Source organism: Typopeltis vanoorti, chromosome 21 (genome assembly GCF_054136105.1).
Source record: "Typopeltis vanoorti isolate ZY-2024b chromosome 21, IOZ_Tvanoo_1.0, whole genome shotgun sequence".
Taxonomy (NCBI): Eukaryota; Metazoa; Arthropoda; class Arachnida; order Uropygi; family Thelyphonidae; genus Typopeltis; species Typopeltis vanoorti.
This window is the reverse complement of record NC_143569.1, coordinates 4,260,871-4,277,050: the sequence shown is the minus strand read 5'-3', so window position 1 is coordinate 4,277,050 and position 16,180 is coordinate 4,260,871. Positions and strand designations below refer to the sequence as shown.

The following is a 16,180-nucleotide window of genomic DNA, read 5'->3' as shown; positions in this document are numbered from 1 at the left end:
ATGCACTATTCCTGCGAAAGAAAGGTTGCAGCAGAAATAGGAAGACTCGAACTGAAGTTGATAAAACACGCAGCAAGAGACAAGAAAAGATAAAACGTGGACAAAATCAAAAAAGCATGTGTGGATTTCAAACTTGACAAAAATATAAACAAAAAATATATATATAAAGAGAATCCATATTATTAATTGATATTTATTTGTATTAATAGAAAAAAGTCAGATTAAAAAAATGAATGATATGATTCTTAACAAGGATTGATAAATATTAAAAATAAAGGGATGTGAAAAATCAGAAAAACTCTTGTGCACAGTGAAAAATGAAACAATCTCAGAGGAACGAATAAACTACAACTTATTGATATTTAAACAATATCGATAAATCTTTAGAAGTAATATAATTTGTATTTAATTAATAATTAATTAATTGTTCCAAACAACTACTATTGTTTGGAACAATACGAAAAATTACCAATACACTGTGTGTGTGTGTGTGCATGTATATATATATGCATGTATATATATATATATATATATATATATATATATATGATAAAAATGATAAAATAAAGCTCATTAGATTAGTTTATCCTGCGAATGCGCGAAATTAATTGAAAGAATCATTGAGGAAATATTACAGCTTGATATCACGATTTGATTGAGACAAAAATATCAGAGACCAGATATTCTCCTTAAGTATAAAAAGGCTATTCACATAATTTCATTAAAAATTGAGAGTAGATTCCATGGAAAAGGCATGGAAGAACTTCGATATATATATATAAGAACTATTCCAATATTACATGGTTTTATTTCACGACGTTTTCTATTTTTACTTTAAAAATACATTAAACTATAAATTTATAGCCTAATGTGTTATTTACATCAGGCGATTATGGCATCTTACATTACCAATATATGATATGCATGACATGTATGATACGCTCATAAAGAAAGCATTTTAAAGAGAACAAACATTAGTTGGTTAATCACGGAAATATTCACACATACACACGCAGTTGATCTTGGGATGAAAAATTGACTTCAAATAAACAATAGTATACGTCATGTGCTACTATTGTTTGTGTGTTCTTTTGACTGGTTAGCCAATTTCCCAGGATGTAAACTTGAATTTCCAGGAAGTATACCTTTCCACCGCCATACGAAAATGACTAACACAATTTCCTGTAGAGGCTCTTCTTGTTCGACTAGATTCATACCCAGGACTTTTCAAAAAAAAATAAAGGGTGTCATCTTCACTCGCTAAGGGAAAAGGGTTAGTGTAGTGTATCACAGTTTCGTACTCATAATTTATAATTTTGTATATTTTTATGTTTTAAATAGCAATTCCCGATGCGTTTTATAAAGTAGAAATGGTCACATTTCGTATATGATGCAGTAGATATCAAAATCGTGCTAGCTTGAGAATATTCCGTGATTAACCAACTAATGTTTGTTCTCTTTAAAATGCCTTCTTTATGAGTATATCGTCATACCCTTGGTAATGTAAGATGCCATAATCGCCTAATGTAAATAACACATTAGGCGATAAATTTATAGTTTAATGTATTTTAAAGTAAACGTAGAAAGCATTGTGAAATAAAACCATGTAATACTGGAATAGTTCCTCCGATCGATTGAGGAGCATGACACATGCAGACAAGACTTGTGAAAATAGTACAGATGCCACTGAGAGGCTTGCTTCATACATTTCTACAAAACCAAAACAGACAGAATAACATCGTCATTCAGCTAATATAAGTTGTATGTTTGCAAGGGACGTTTAAGCGGTTCTCAGTTTAATATTTGTACAAGGTAGATTATGGACACTGCAGTATTCACGTAGCCATTTAAAAGTGACAAATGCTGAATCCATTTACTCAGAGTACACATTTTTGCATGAAAATGTCCACTGAAAAATAGCACAAAGCTTGTCATCAATCATCCACCTTGCTATAATTTCAAGTGCGGGACAACAAGTCGATTAACTGCTTTTTTGGTTACGTTCCGTCTCGATTTCTGCTTTTTTTTTTTTTTTTTTTTTTGAACGTTGACGTTGATTTTTTCCGTTATTGCATTGCGTAATTCATCTAGTCAGTAATTTAGACTTCTGCTCTTTGAAACTTGTTGGTTTCGACTTCGTAATCAAAAAAGGATACACCAGATGGTCCGAAATATGTGGCTAACCGAGAGGAACCTCTTGTAGAAGCAGTAACATCTCGTTAATCGTGTGGTCGGTATGGTTGCACTTTGTAACAGTCATAAACGCATTCCCTGATGTGTAGAATTTTCCGTTTTTCATCAGTGGAAATTCCACATGATAAAACTCCATATAATGCAGATGATTATTTTCCGTATTTATCAGCTTTCCGGTAAAGTAGTGCTATTTTAATACCAGAATTCGTTGAACATTACTCTCTGCTTGCCTTCCACAAGATTTTAAGTAGCTTGAATTAGCATGTAATGGTTAAAAATAGAGGTCTCGATGAATAATATATTAGAACAAATGAATAATATATGAGATGTTTGTTCACGTCAGCCTTGAACTTCATATTCTTTATTCGTATGAAATTTTATCACATCCGCTGAACAGACTCCATGCTGATCTGTCCCCAAAATGGTGTCCATTGACTGGCCATAGACAACGATAACATTGGTATCGCTGAATAGAATATTAAAATTATTTGTTCATTTTAATTTACATATGAAAAATAATAACATATGCATATCTTGGTGTATATATATATATATATATATATATATTGTGAATAGTTTGTGAATGAAAAATCGTTTTAACTATCCTGTGCAAAGCAACCATACTTATTGGAGGTCTCAAGACTAGACCCCTTACTAGAGCTCAAACTAGAGTTTGAGCGCTAGTACAGGGGAGAGGGAGAAAAGGTTACCGTTTATAAGCACTAACCTGGATGACCGAGTACATAGCGTAATTGTCTCATGGCAACAAACTACTGAGATTCGAATTCGTTGTTATCACTTAATTCACATTCATAAACATCACGACTAACACTTAAGGTAAGTGTCAGTCGTGATGTTTATGAAAGTGAATATATGAAGATGAGAGATGAATTTTTTTGCCGGCATGAGACCACTATATCGCTTACTGGTGGCCCTAAGTCACTTCAAAATGTTCCATATTTGTTAGAACAGTTTCTGGATTATGTAAAACGATAAATACAAAACAAACAAAAAATATAATTAAACAATTTAATCCCCCATAATATACATTAAAATTTCTGCTGAAACTATTCGTTATAATTTCAGATGAAAGTGATGAAGCAATAATCCTTATTGCTCATGCATCCATATTTCCATTTAATTAATATCATCTTGAATAAATAATCTCTGCAGATATCATCAGGAACAGTGAATTACGACAGAAAAACAATGCTACGAGTCAATATATATATATATATATATATATATATATATATATCACTTAAGCTAACCCTACGTATTTTGGATGCATGTTGATTTAACGTTCTAGTTATCTATTTTATGGATGTAAAAATCAAAGTTTCAAGGAGTAAAACTGCCACCGTAGTACGGAATAAATTAACCTCCCTTCGACTGAAATGGTACGCAAAATTTTCGAAAAAGCATTTCATCCAAGAAAGTGCAATGTTAACTGCTCTTTGTGTTTATAACTAGTATACAGGCTGTAATCTAGTGGGGGGGGGGAATCAGCAAATCTAAAGGGACTTACTATAATTTTGGTGGCCGAAATTCTCTATCATTAAAAATCCAAAGAGTCGCCGTTATTATACTCGAAATGGTGATGTCCCTGATGAGGGAAAGGAAACAATCGTAGTTACGCAACTGCCATAATTTACATTCGCAACGATCAGTTACATTATCCCACTTTTAGGAGACTATAGTCAGCTAGCTGTGAATAAAACAGATTGCATTTGAAATGATTCGTATTGCTAACCTATCTGCTCATGAAAATAAGAATATTGTGGTAAAACAGGTAAAAATAGGAACAGTTTCAAACCATAAGAAAATAAATATTGCAACACCCTGAGGCTAAAAATAGGAAAGGAATGCTCCCGGTCTACACACATCCACTGAGAGAACATTGTTAATAATTTTTCCCCCATTTTGGAAACCAAATCTGATTCGCATGAAGATTGAGAGGTTTTTAAAAAAATTAACTGCATGGAAGTATTACAATTCTATAATTCATGTCAAAATAAATAACATGGCACATCAAAAAAAGAGTAATAATTAGTATGGATTATGATTATTATTTAGTATATAATGAAGTTGCCTTCGTAGCTTTGTTTTGACGATTTTTAGGTTCGAAAAACCTGGATTCGGATCTCATCTAAGACGAAGAACTTTTATCATGATTTTGATCTGAAGGTGAGTTAGTCGGTCTCATACGGATGTGAAAGAGTTTTTCTGTAGAGAAACACTGATTTTTCATCCCTCAAAATAGAAAAACTAGCCAGAAGAACACATGCAATATAGAAGACGACTAGAATAACGATTAATCACCTTTTTCGGTCGGATATGGTTTTTCGGTTACAGGCACTCACGTCATGGTATGACGTAAGTCTACGCGTAAGCGTTAAATGGCAAGGAAGGATATAATGCGATTTTTACAAGTAAAATAAATAATTCTTAAATAATTTCTTGTTAGTGATATTTGCTTTCAATGAATCATAGCCAATTATTATTGCATGTTGGCAGAAAACTGTGGCGTTTCCCCTCAAAATTGATTTAATACTTATTTGCATTTCCTTCGTTCTGTTTTATGAAGCAGATATCGATCTTTCTAACAGAGTTTGATCCTGAGCGTTAGCATATACTATAGTACTCCCCAGGTTGGTAGAGGCACTCATGTACGATCAAATTGTTTTTACTAAGTTTCGGGGTAGACTACTAACTTTATTATCATAATCGAGTTCGAAATTGTTAAATTGCGTACATGTGCAGAGTTATGAATCAAAGAAAAAGATTTGGCATGTTTTGTTTTTTTTGATGTTAAATTCTCCCTCTTTTAAAGTTTTATGAATGGGTGTCAGTCAGATGATAGAAAAATGAATACTATGAGTTATTACTGTTGCAGTAGCGAAGGACTGCGTAGTATGTATTCAATCCGGAAAGACATTCATGATGCATTGTTACATCTATCATAATCTGAATGCTTCCTTGAAAGGTCTGTAAAAGCAACTGAAGATAACTAGGCTGAGGTGCTGTGCAGTAAATCTTTCCGTAAGGTGCATTTTCCTGATATAAACTTCATTAAAAAAAAGTTATGTTCTCATCGTGCAATCCTGACACTAACAGCCAGCAGTAGTATTCGGTGAAATGAAGAATATCATGTTAGCCAACGACCGGAATACACGTAGCCATGGAATAAGCTCAACGCAGCGAAGTTTTGAAACAGATGGTTCGGAACACATATTTTTCTTTCCTTCAGTATTTTCTCCAGATCTCCTCACAGATACCTGCTAAGCGCTAGAAATCAGCAAGATGTTTCAATCTCGATTTTAGTGTAATTTTATTCATTTGTAAATGCTTTTGTTGCTGGATATATGCTATAAACAGATGTTCGGCGACAAAGGAATATACAAATGAATAAATCTCTTGATGTTTAGAATAATATTAGCCGATAATTCATCAAGTTGATTAATTTTACATTTTGATAAATCTATATGATGAATAAGCGAAAAGACTTAATTCCATTTCAAAAGTCGCTGTTTTAATCGAGTTCTCCATCTCTTTTATTTGCATTTGGAGGAAACATTCCATTTAAATATTAGTGAACAAGGAGGAATTTCTGGAATCCATTATCCTGGTACTATTGTTGTCCTACTCCATTTATCACTCTCCCATTGTCAAAGATAACTTGCACTTTGATATGCAGATCGTAAGTAGGATAGGATATGCATGCATGAAGAAGAACTGCATATCGCTATGTCTCCAAACAATCTAAAGATATGAGATAAAGCCATTAATCTGATTTTAGGAAGTGAATTATGAATTGACGGGAACCGTGTAATAAAACCACTGGACTATCCTTAAAATGTGAGTAATAGCGTTGGGTTTTTATCCAAACACATTAGGGCGTGCAGCGAACTATTCCCCAAAGGACGGCTCATCAATTCATGCAGATATTCGTGCGACACTTAATGATATCATGCATTTCGTTGTCATCACTTTCATCCTAACTGGCACGAGCTGAGTATAGCAGAGGAAAGCCCAATATAAGGGTGTTTTAAGGCTTTACTTAGGGTATTTGCTGAGACAAAGAACGTTTTGTTATGTTAGGTTATTAAGCTCAATTTTGTTTCCAAAACCGTTTTTACTGTAATTACGATAAAACTCTATATCAAATTTCAAGGGATCTGTTCTGGAAATATTTCTATTAAGGTAGTCTTGTAGATATACGACTTTAATATTGTTACACTACTGAGAATTATTAATTTCTTTGATCATCTTTCTTTCATTTCAAATGAACGTGGAGTACGACTTTACATTTTGAAATTAGTTTAGAATTCGAGATTTGTAAAACACACGCACAGCAATCAAGAAGTACGTAAAGAAGTTGACATTATATCAAGGGTTAGAAAATTTGCGTATCGACTATTTTTTTACATATCAGTATCAAAAAGTTTACATAAACTCGTAAGTATAATATTTGTAATATTACTTATGAATCAAGTTGTTTTCATATCAGATTTCGCTACATTATTCCACTTGTTTTTCACATAATCGAAAATGAAACTATCTTGCATAAGCAACAATTTTCTCTTGTAACCAAAATACTAAATTTAAACAACCTATCATTACAGAAAATTATGTTTAGGTGAGAGTGAAACATTCTAATGGTTACAGCCTATGAACTGTATATGTAAATATTCTATCCGGTAGTCTTGGCAATTAATCATTTGCAGTTGACTGAGAAAGTGAATTACACGATCCTTATGTACCGGAGCCAATTGCAGAAGTTAATCAATTTACTTCTGTTATTCTAAGCCGACGCGAGACAGTTGGGTTGAATTGCGAATGGCTGGATGGGAACCCGTTGCCGATTTGTAAGATAAATAAACGAATATTAGAATTTCTGCAAACTCACACGTTCAGTCTTTCTGAAAATAATTGCACTACTTCTGTTGACTAATACAACTGCGGACATTATATGTAATCACAATTATTCTGATTCGTTCGCAGTTATCTAGACAGACGTTTACAAAGGTAAATGAAGGAAGTACGCCACCTGCATACTCTTCATAGGGGTTTTGCTCGTTCTTCTTCTGCATATTTCATAATGTCAGTTAAGGCCCTGTTCAAACTTTACATTTAAAGGCACCATCTCTTTCATGAATTTGCTAGATAAAGTGCAGAATTTTTTTCAGACGGACTGATCACAATGCATAACACAGTCTATAAATTGCCACATATAATAAACCTTCGCTCAAACACTGCAAAGCAACTTGATACTTACCATGGACGAAATTTTACGATTAAATGCTATTTAATATCTTCGTTTTGTAATATAAAATTGCGCCTTAATTATTAACTCGGTACAAATCTTTAATTGTTTGTGTCAATCTGGCTATGTAAGTATTATACTGCTATAAGAGTAGCATCAAACTCATCACGTAATTTCAGCTTACAAACTCATTCTGGTAATATCACTTTACATAGTCAGTTTCCTGTGAATAATACTTGTTTCTCTTCGTCAGCGGAAGTAATCCTTCATATTGTTGAAATTTATCCGAAGCAACCACAGCTTTGAAACTAGTGCTTTCATCTGTTAACTGCTTGTATTCTTCTGAGTCATCTGCCTATTTAACTCGATCAAAAACCGGAGTTAGTTTTAGGAAAGAAAATCGTTCGATCCACGTATCAAACTGGATAATTTACCTTCAGTTGTAAAGTGGATTCTAGTCATACATCTGTTTAAATAGAAAATGCAGAGCGGAAGACCAGTTCATCTCTAGAGAAGGAAATGTTTCCACTAATCCTTAAATAAAACGTAAAATAAATTGTACAAAACAGATTCATCTCTAACTTTCAAACTTAAATGTAATTCAAATGAGTTTTCTTTGCTGTTTTCTGAATTTAAATACACATTAAAAACCTTTAATTCCTTCTATATAGTTCGGGCCTTAAACTGTAAAAATAGTCTGAAAGGCTGGGTATGCTAAAACCTGCTAAACTTTCTATCTCGGAAGTGTATCCATTTCGTTGCATTTAACTTTGAAGTAGCAAAGGATTTCGACCTTCCCAAAAGGTAAACATTAATAAAAATGATAATCATTGAAGATTCTTGTATTCACTATTAAACGATTTTCATAATGTTAGCTTAATTTAATTTTATATATCTAGTTAAATTACAGAAGGTAGAGCCTGTGTAGCTAAGTGGATGTGGCGTTTGCACGCCACGGCGCTTGACCGCACGAAGGAAGACTTTGTTTCGAATCTAGTCGTCGACTAAAGGAAATTTTTCTAAGCCTTTTTTCGACCGGTTCCCGAATTTGTCGATCTCTGGCACGGGAAAGCGGGGTTTTTTCTCCAGGAAACTCGGGTTTTTCGTCCCGTAAACTCAAGAAAATCGACCGTAGAACCCACATTATTTTAGACATTAAATACGAGTGTTAAGGTTAGGGACCACCAGATGGTGGCACTTGTTGAGCCGTCTATCTTCACTTCGTGCCGCTTAAGAGCTATCTCTGATTGGCTACCAGTGGAGATTGAACTGTCCACTCAGTCTCCAAAAGTTAGATAGGGATAAACGGCCTCGCCTACTCCCTATATACGGGAATAAAAAGGGGTTAGCTGATTATATATATATATATATATATATATAAATATACAGTATTAACGTATAATAAAATACTAATTTTTGTGCGTAGTACTGCTCCATCCAGTCTAATTTCTATTGCTGACCTAAGTAAGTAACGACAAGGCACATTTGTCTTCTCACCAAGTCACTTTGCTATATAATGCGATAATATTTCTAGTTCTCGTCTCGTTAATTAACGTTGCATCTCCTGAGAGCGATATGCTTTCCCATCTAAGATGCGGCAATCAAAGCAATCCTGTGTAGTCCAATATTACCTCAAAGGAAGAGAAAATATGAGCATAAATATCGATTAGTCATATGGGACTAAGCATCTAGAGAACAAAGAACGAAACTGCCTTTAAATAAGCAGGGATTGCTTAACCTGAGATCTATTGGGTACTGTATTACTGGCATCTTGTAGACCTCTGGTATTCAAAACTAACACACACACACACACACACACACACACACACACACACACACACTGTATGTATAATGCAACAGCCTGGAGTGCTATATGCTGCTCACAGTGCTGAATTTTAAAAATAAATTGCATTGACAAAATTAACTCATTTCTATGAGTTAGCCACTTAGACGCATGTCGGCTCTCTGAGAAGGAAATCAAATAGACGAAGACTATTCTCAGAAGAATGATCTGGAAGCATCTTTAAGCCTTCCTGTAAGAACTGCTGTCTGACACGCAATTATTCACTTAAACTTTGTAAAAGAATTTATTTTGAAATATTTTATTACCACCTCTGAATGAACAGTACACATCACCATTATAAAAGAGGGTAATGTAATTTTATTTGAATATTCGGTTCTTAATATTCTTAACGATATATTATAATACACAAAAATACGAATTCTTGTTGTTAATCATTTCTTTCGGCGACTGCGACTGCAGTGTTTGTAATATTGTAAATATAGTATCATTTCTGTTCATGTCTATTCCAAAGACGAAGAAGGTTGTACGACGCTCGCGGTCGCCAGAGGTCAGATGAAATGACATTTATCGGCACAGTCACTATGAACTGGGGAATATTCACTATGTTGGAAGAGAAATTGTTGGCAAGCAATTCAAACTGGGAGAAGCCGATATGAATGATGAGGAGAGGTCCGGTCAGCTGAGAATTTTAACAACGTTGGGCAATAAGGCTGTGGTGTGCGTGCTGTTGTCCTATACCAAAGGTATTTGAAACTACTCAAATACACTGCTTATGATAATTACGTTTGTGGGTGATGATAAATTATCATCCATAACTGGCTATGTTATAAGAAGAAGGTTGATAAAGCCTTCGACTATGAAACGAAGACAAAATGGCTACCCTTGTTATTTTCATCCAAGAATATTACCAGCATGATAAGAATGAAATTGAAACCTCGCAGGAGATGAATGGCAAACCTTCTAAGAGAGGAAAACAATGTGGAGTGCTCCGAAAAATAGAAATTTCCAAAATGCATTCATTCATCAACAAAACGTAATTTTGTTGGAGTTTTTCGGTAAAGAAAAGGAATTATCTTGGTCAGTGATCAATTTCCTTCATACAGTATGCACTCAATGCCATAGTCAGTGAGAAACGTTGTAAAATAGACATGCTGCCTTTCAAAATTAATCTCCAAAGTTTGCTGAAGAGTTTGAAGTGCGTCTGCTTCTTCGATTCACATTCGAAAGTGTAGTTCAGAAACACTTCTATCACTTAAGGACTGACCCTAATCAAACTCAACTACTTCCATTTGCTTGATGGGTTCAACAAGTACATTTCTAGTCCACATTTCCAAAGTGAGGAATGAAAAAGCAAAATAGCAATCAGCCGATAACTTCGTGGGAAGTCAAATGGTGTACGTTGTATGTATGACAGAAGCAGTTAAATCTGAAGTAATTAATAGCTATCTTAATGAGGTAAAATGTTATGGTGAAATAAATTAAGGATTCCGCTTTCATTTGTATCCATGTTTACATAAAACATACTATACTGAACATGAAAAAAAAGTTGACAGATACTTTCTCCTTTCGAAAATTGCAATTTACTATAAACACAATCTGAAAAGTAATTTAAAATTCATATTAGGAAGTAATGTAATAATTTTTTCTACTGCCTGCTCTCAGCAGTATTCATATATCTCTGAATATCAGCGTTCCACAGACATGAGAGGAAATTAGCTAAATAAACTATTATTAGATGTACTTCATCAGAGAAGCTGACGGTAGCGGAATGCCATGAAAGACATGGCGTCTTTGATCAATGTCGGCCTGGTTGAATGACTGAATAGAATTGCTGCTCTTTAAACAGTTAAACGGATTTGAATCCGACTACGGTGGGATTCAAATCCGTTTAACTGATGGATGTTTGTGAGTGTCTTAGAGAGTTGTTGAATTTCAGTGACAGGTATTAGATCTGAATGCTGCTTATCTAAAACGTATCTTGAAGTTCCATGTTTGATCTGTAGAGCAGTTTCCGGATAATTTATCCTTAGCTTACATAGCGTACGATTGTACTATAGAATGATATTCTTTGTTGGGTAGGATTCACAGAATAAAGAAAACTATGGGAACAGAATTAGATTTCAGAGAAATCTAATGTGTACATACATCGATCAGGGCAAAATCATGATATCGGTTCTCATTCTACCAGTTTCTAATGAAGAACCTGTTATTCTGGAACCATCTTTCCTTCCTTCATCATGATCAGTACATAATACAGTTGTTGAAAAACACAAATCTGACTCTCACTGACATTCCACTTCTTCGAAAATTTATACTTGATATGGAATTGTGTGCAGATTAAACAATATGACGTGATTCGCTAACGCTAAAAGAGACATAGGCCGCTTCCCTGAACTGCGACAGTGGAGCAAATGATCTAGAAGTGCTACATATTCGTTGACATTCATATTTCAAAGAACCGCAACCAAGTTCGAATCCGTATCAGGAGAAACAGTTCCAGAACAGTATATCTTTGCGATAACAATAATATTTGTAATTAGTATTCTCAACGACGGTTTATGTACTGATGATCATGATGAAGGAAGAAAGAAAGGAAAGAAAGACGGTTCCAGAATACTAGGTTCATCATTTCAGTTTATTTATTTGGTTGAAGGGGACACTCGTACATTTCCACCAGGCCGATTAAAAGCGATCCTATGACACCTACTTTGAAGCCTTCTGTTACACACGCCGTTCGTCAAGAAATGTACAGACGACTCTACAGATTTCTGTTTCCATTATATATTAACATATGACACGTTTGGCTCACAGGAAATACTCTTCATTCTAAACACTTGTTATAGTGTGAGAAAAGAATTTATTGTTTATTCTGCCTTCAGCTGATGTTATGTGAATCACACCCACTAAAGGTTGTAAACTTATTATCCATTAGTACCGTTGATTAGACAGATTATATAATACAGGAACCTTCCTCTAAAGACTAAATATGTTTTTTCAAGAAAAAAAAAAGGAAAACCGCCTTACATCATTCGATGTAATACATAACTCAGATTTTGCTACAACTGATATCACAACCAAAATCAACTTCCATAATGACTATATTTATAAACACATTGTAAAGTAATTTCGCTCTAACAATTAACCAGTCTCATCTTGGCTAACGAAATTCATCCAGCTCCTAAATACCGTAACAAAAATTTGTACCCACTGTAGAACTCGCACTTACAATCTGTTGGTTGGAGAGCAATGAGATCACAATGAAAGATACTAATAATACGAAATGAAATAAAAGTAATAATACGCCACAATGAATGACGTTCTGTTCTGCATAACGCGTGAAATATTTTCGAAAAATAAAGGCGGAATGTTTAAAATCGAAAAGTTTAAACGTTGTTTATATTACGCTAATGAAGATATGTAATTTGTGTAATTGTTAATTAACCATCAAGATTAGGAATAGGATTCGCCTCTAATTTAATTGCTAATAACGATTTAGAATAGGTTAGAGGATATTTTGACCTCAAAATGGAAGTGCTGTTGAGGTCGTAAAGTCTAGTCTGAAATGCTCCTCTCCAAGTAGTTCTTATATAAATCTCACTCAGGATCAGCTCACGAGTGTTGAGAAATCATAATGCAGGAAAACAGTCTTACATCATTCGAAGTAATACATAATTCAGATTTTTTTACAACTAATATTACAACGAAAATCAATCTTCATGACTGTGTTTATAAACACAGTGTATGAAAGCAAAACTATATCAGTATCTGACGCATTGCGGCACGGATCAGTTCAAGAGAGGGATGCGACTTCGTGTTCAAATAACGCCAGTCTCATAATTTGCAGAGGAATACATTTGCGGCAATATGATGCCTGTTACCACATATCTAATAATTATTTATGAATACCATTTGAAACAAGCAAATAGTTAATTAAAATTTTGTTTACCAGAGATTATATTACTGGGAATCCGAAATTTAGGTGTTTTTATAAAACGATTTGCATAAATGTTTATAAGTTTAAAATCTTCTTAATCTAGACTCCAATAACTAATATGTTGTGTTTTCGATATTAAAATAAAAAAAATAAAAACTTTATATTTGTTATTTTAAAGGTAAATTTAATCTCAGTTGCCAGTCTTAGCTATACACAATACTCTCCCGTCCCCCGACTGAACTATGCATTCGAATGCTAACACAACGGTCACATTATTATTTTTTTCTGTAAGAGTGCCAAATAGAAATTCCATAGTGCACTAAGAAGGATGACGAAGAATACAATGTTTGAATGGAAATACCTTAGGATAGATTAATCTCGCTGACGTCTCTGGAATACTTATATTCTACCCACAGCTGAGTTAGTCGGTAGTCTCAAACGGAGGAGGCAGAATTTTTCTTCCCGGAAAAAGATAAACCGCTTAAGAGCATACTACAAAGATCGAGGCATATAATGGATGCATTAAATCTTGGGCTGACATTGTCTAGGTGGAACACCAATTTGTGACAGCTATTTTGGAAATTTATCTTGAGGGAAAAAACATCAGGATCCGATTAGGAACCATTAATAGAAGCATTAAATAGAAGGAATTTAGGTAATCGACCAATGGGCTGATTGGTTAACTAGGCTGTTTTTTGATAACACATCCCTGTACATACACTAACCAAACGAAACAACGGATTTGAATTGCACTAAAATGGTCCAATAAGAGCCGAGGAATAACACCAGGAAGAACGGAGACAGACAAAACGTTAATGCACATGTTGCGAAACGCATTGAAATGGAAACACTTCATTAACAACGTCAGAAAGAAAAAACAAAACGATTTTAACGATTGTTACAATGTGTTTTGAAGAAAATCATTGATTCTAATTGTTAACAAAAAGTTATTAACGTTATGTTCTATTAATAAAATAAAAAATTAAAACGTTTTTGCTCGCTTTTGTATAGGTTTTTTGTACATTACAAAGGGAAAATATTACCATTTCGTGGTGTCTCTGAAAAGATTAGGCCGTGTCTCATGAAATGTTAATGATGCTTTTACCGTTAAAAACATTACTCATAAGTAACTATGCTATCTTCGTAATTGTTTTAATATACTAATTAAATTTCTCAACACTACATATGGTAGATATAAAAGGAAATTATTTGGAGTAATTTATAATTTACATCGTAGCATTTCGTCTAAGTTTTCGTTAAATGTACATTCAAGTATGTATGACAGTCACTTCTGTGACTCCTCCTGAATGGAAGGCACGATCACACTCCATTTATTATTTCTAGCCTACATTTCCCAAGCGAGGAACGACAAAGTAAAATAGCAGTCAGCCTATATCTTCGTGGGAAATCAAATGTTGTACGTTCTATGACAGAAGCAGTAAAACTGAAAGGAAGAAACATAATACATAATTTTCTTTGTAATTGGTCATTTCTTTTAGAACAATATAATTTCTATAAATGCATTGATGGTGGTCGTTGTTGATCATATAAAATGTATTTATTATATTAAAGTTTCCGATCACAAATTGGTTCATATGCTATAATTTTTTGTGTAGTATCCTTGGTTAAAATCTGTGCTCAAAAGATCAGTTTGCATATTTTGTGGGAGGAACTATTATTTCTCTTTCGAGCTGGAGTACAGTTTCAAAATTTTGTCTCAAACTGTATTTGGATACAGTTTAATAAAAACAATGTAAAAGCTCCAAGATAAAAGAAGAATTTGAACGATTTCTTTTAGTAGATTCTTTTTCCTTATCTCAGTCAAAAATCCTCCTTTTATCTAGTTTGGTTTTTAACTTTATTTATCCCTATTTATGCATTTAAATTCCTGTTAGCTTTTTAAAGTTTATCAATACATTTTCTTATATTCCATAATTGGAATAACTGAAGACAGAAACGATTGTTCAATTTCTTTGAAAAATTAATATTGCGTATAAGAATTATGTCATAAAGGACTGAATTAAATCATTTTTCACAAAAGGAAAAAAAAATAACCAAATGTGAATTCCTTTAAGCTTTTGATAGTTATATCTCTGACTTAAAGATCTTCGCTGTGGTTGTTGTGTGCACCTGTGCTTCCCGATTCCTCGTTTCGTATGATTACAGTTTTGCCTGGTCCCTGGCTATAAAGATACGATGAAATAATAACGCAGGAGTAAGCTTATAATAAATCCTGTGATATTGCGACATTACTTTTCAAAAGGAATTCCCTACTGAGCTATGAACATACAGTTGGATCATTCTGTTAGCACAGCTAAGACATGCTATGCACACATAACCCCCTGCTGTCTAGACGACTATCTTAACTAGAGCTCGGGAAGATACCTTTAACTTTTGTGTCTCAAAGGAATCGTTCGTATTTTTCATTACGCTTAGAAAAAAAGAAATAAACAGCGTCTCATGCTTTATGGTTAAAAGGGTGTATGTGTATACATCGAAGAAGCGGCACATGAATTTACAACAGTTGCTTCCTATATCTGAGGTAAAGGAACGCATAAGACTTTGGAAATTCAAACTTAAATAATGTCTAACGAAAAAATTTTAAGCCACAAGACCTCATAATTGACATGGAATGCTTAAAAAATATTTTTTTCAAAGCTGCTTTGAAAAACATTTCCATTATATATTTTAATTTCACATCTTCTGAATAATACATAAGCCTTGAGGCTTTTGCTATAGTAACATGATAGCAAACTGTTTATTGTTTAAATATACTGTAAATATTGATATTTGAGAATATAAATGCACGCCATTGTCATTTGCAATTAACCGTGTTTCAATATAATGCCTGTTTACAGTATAAACAGGCACCGGAATCGAATGACTTGTCAAAATTATATGCAAAATTATCTTCAACTTCAAAATTTGAGTCAGCGTACAAGGATACGCTCGTTAAATATCATTAAAATCATATTACAACTAA

At 33.7% G+C, this 16,180-nt stretch overlaps 1 protein-coding gene across 1 annotated transcript in view; it reads right to left on the bottom strand.

Moving 5' to 3' along the window:
* LOC150094600 (cell adhesion molecule Dscam1-like) overlaps positions 1 to 16,180 on the bottom strand; it is a 229,002-nt gene that overhangs the window by 166,937 nt on the left and 45,885 nt on the right. The window lies entirely within an intron of this gene.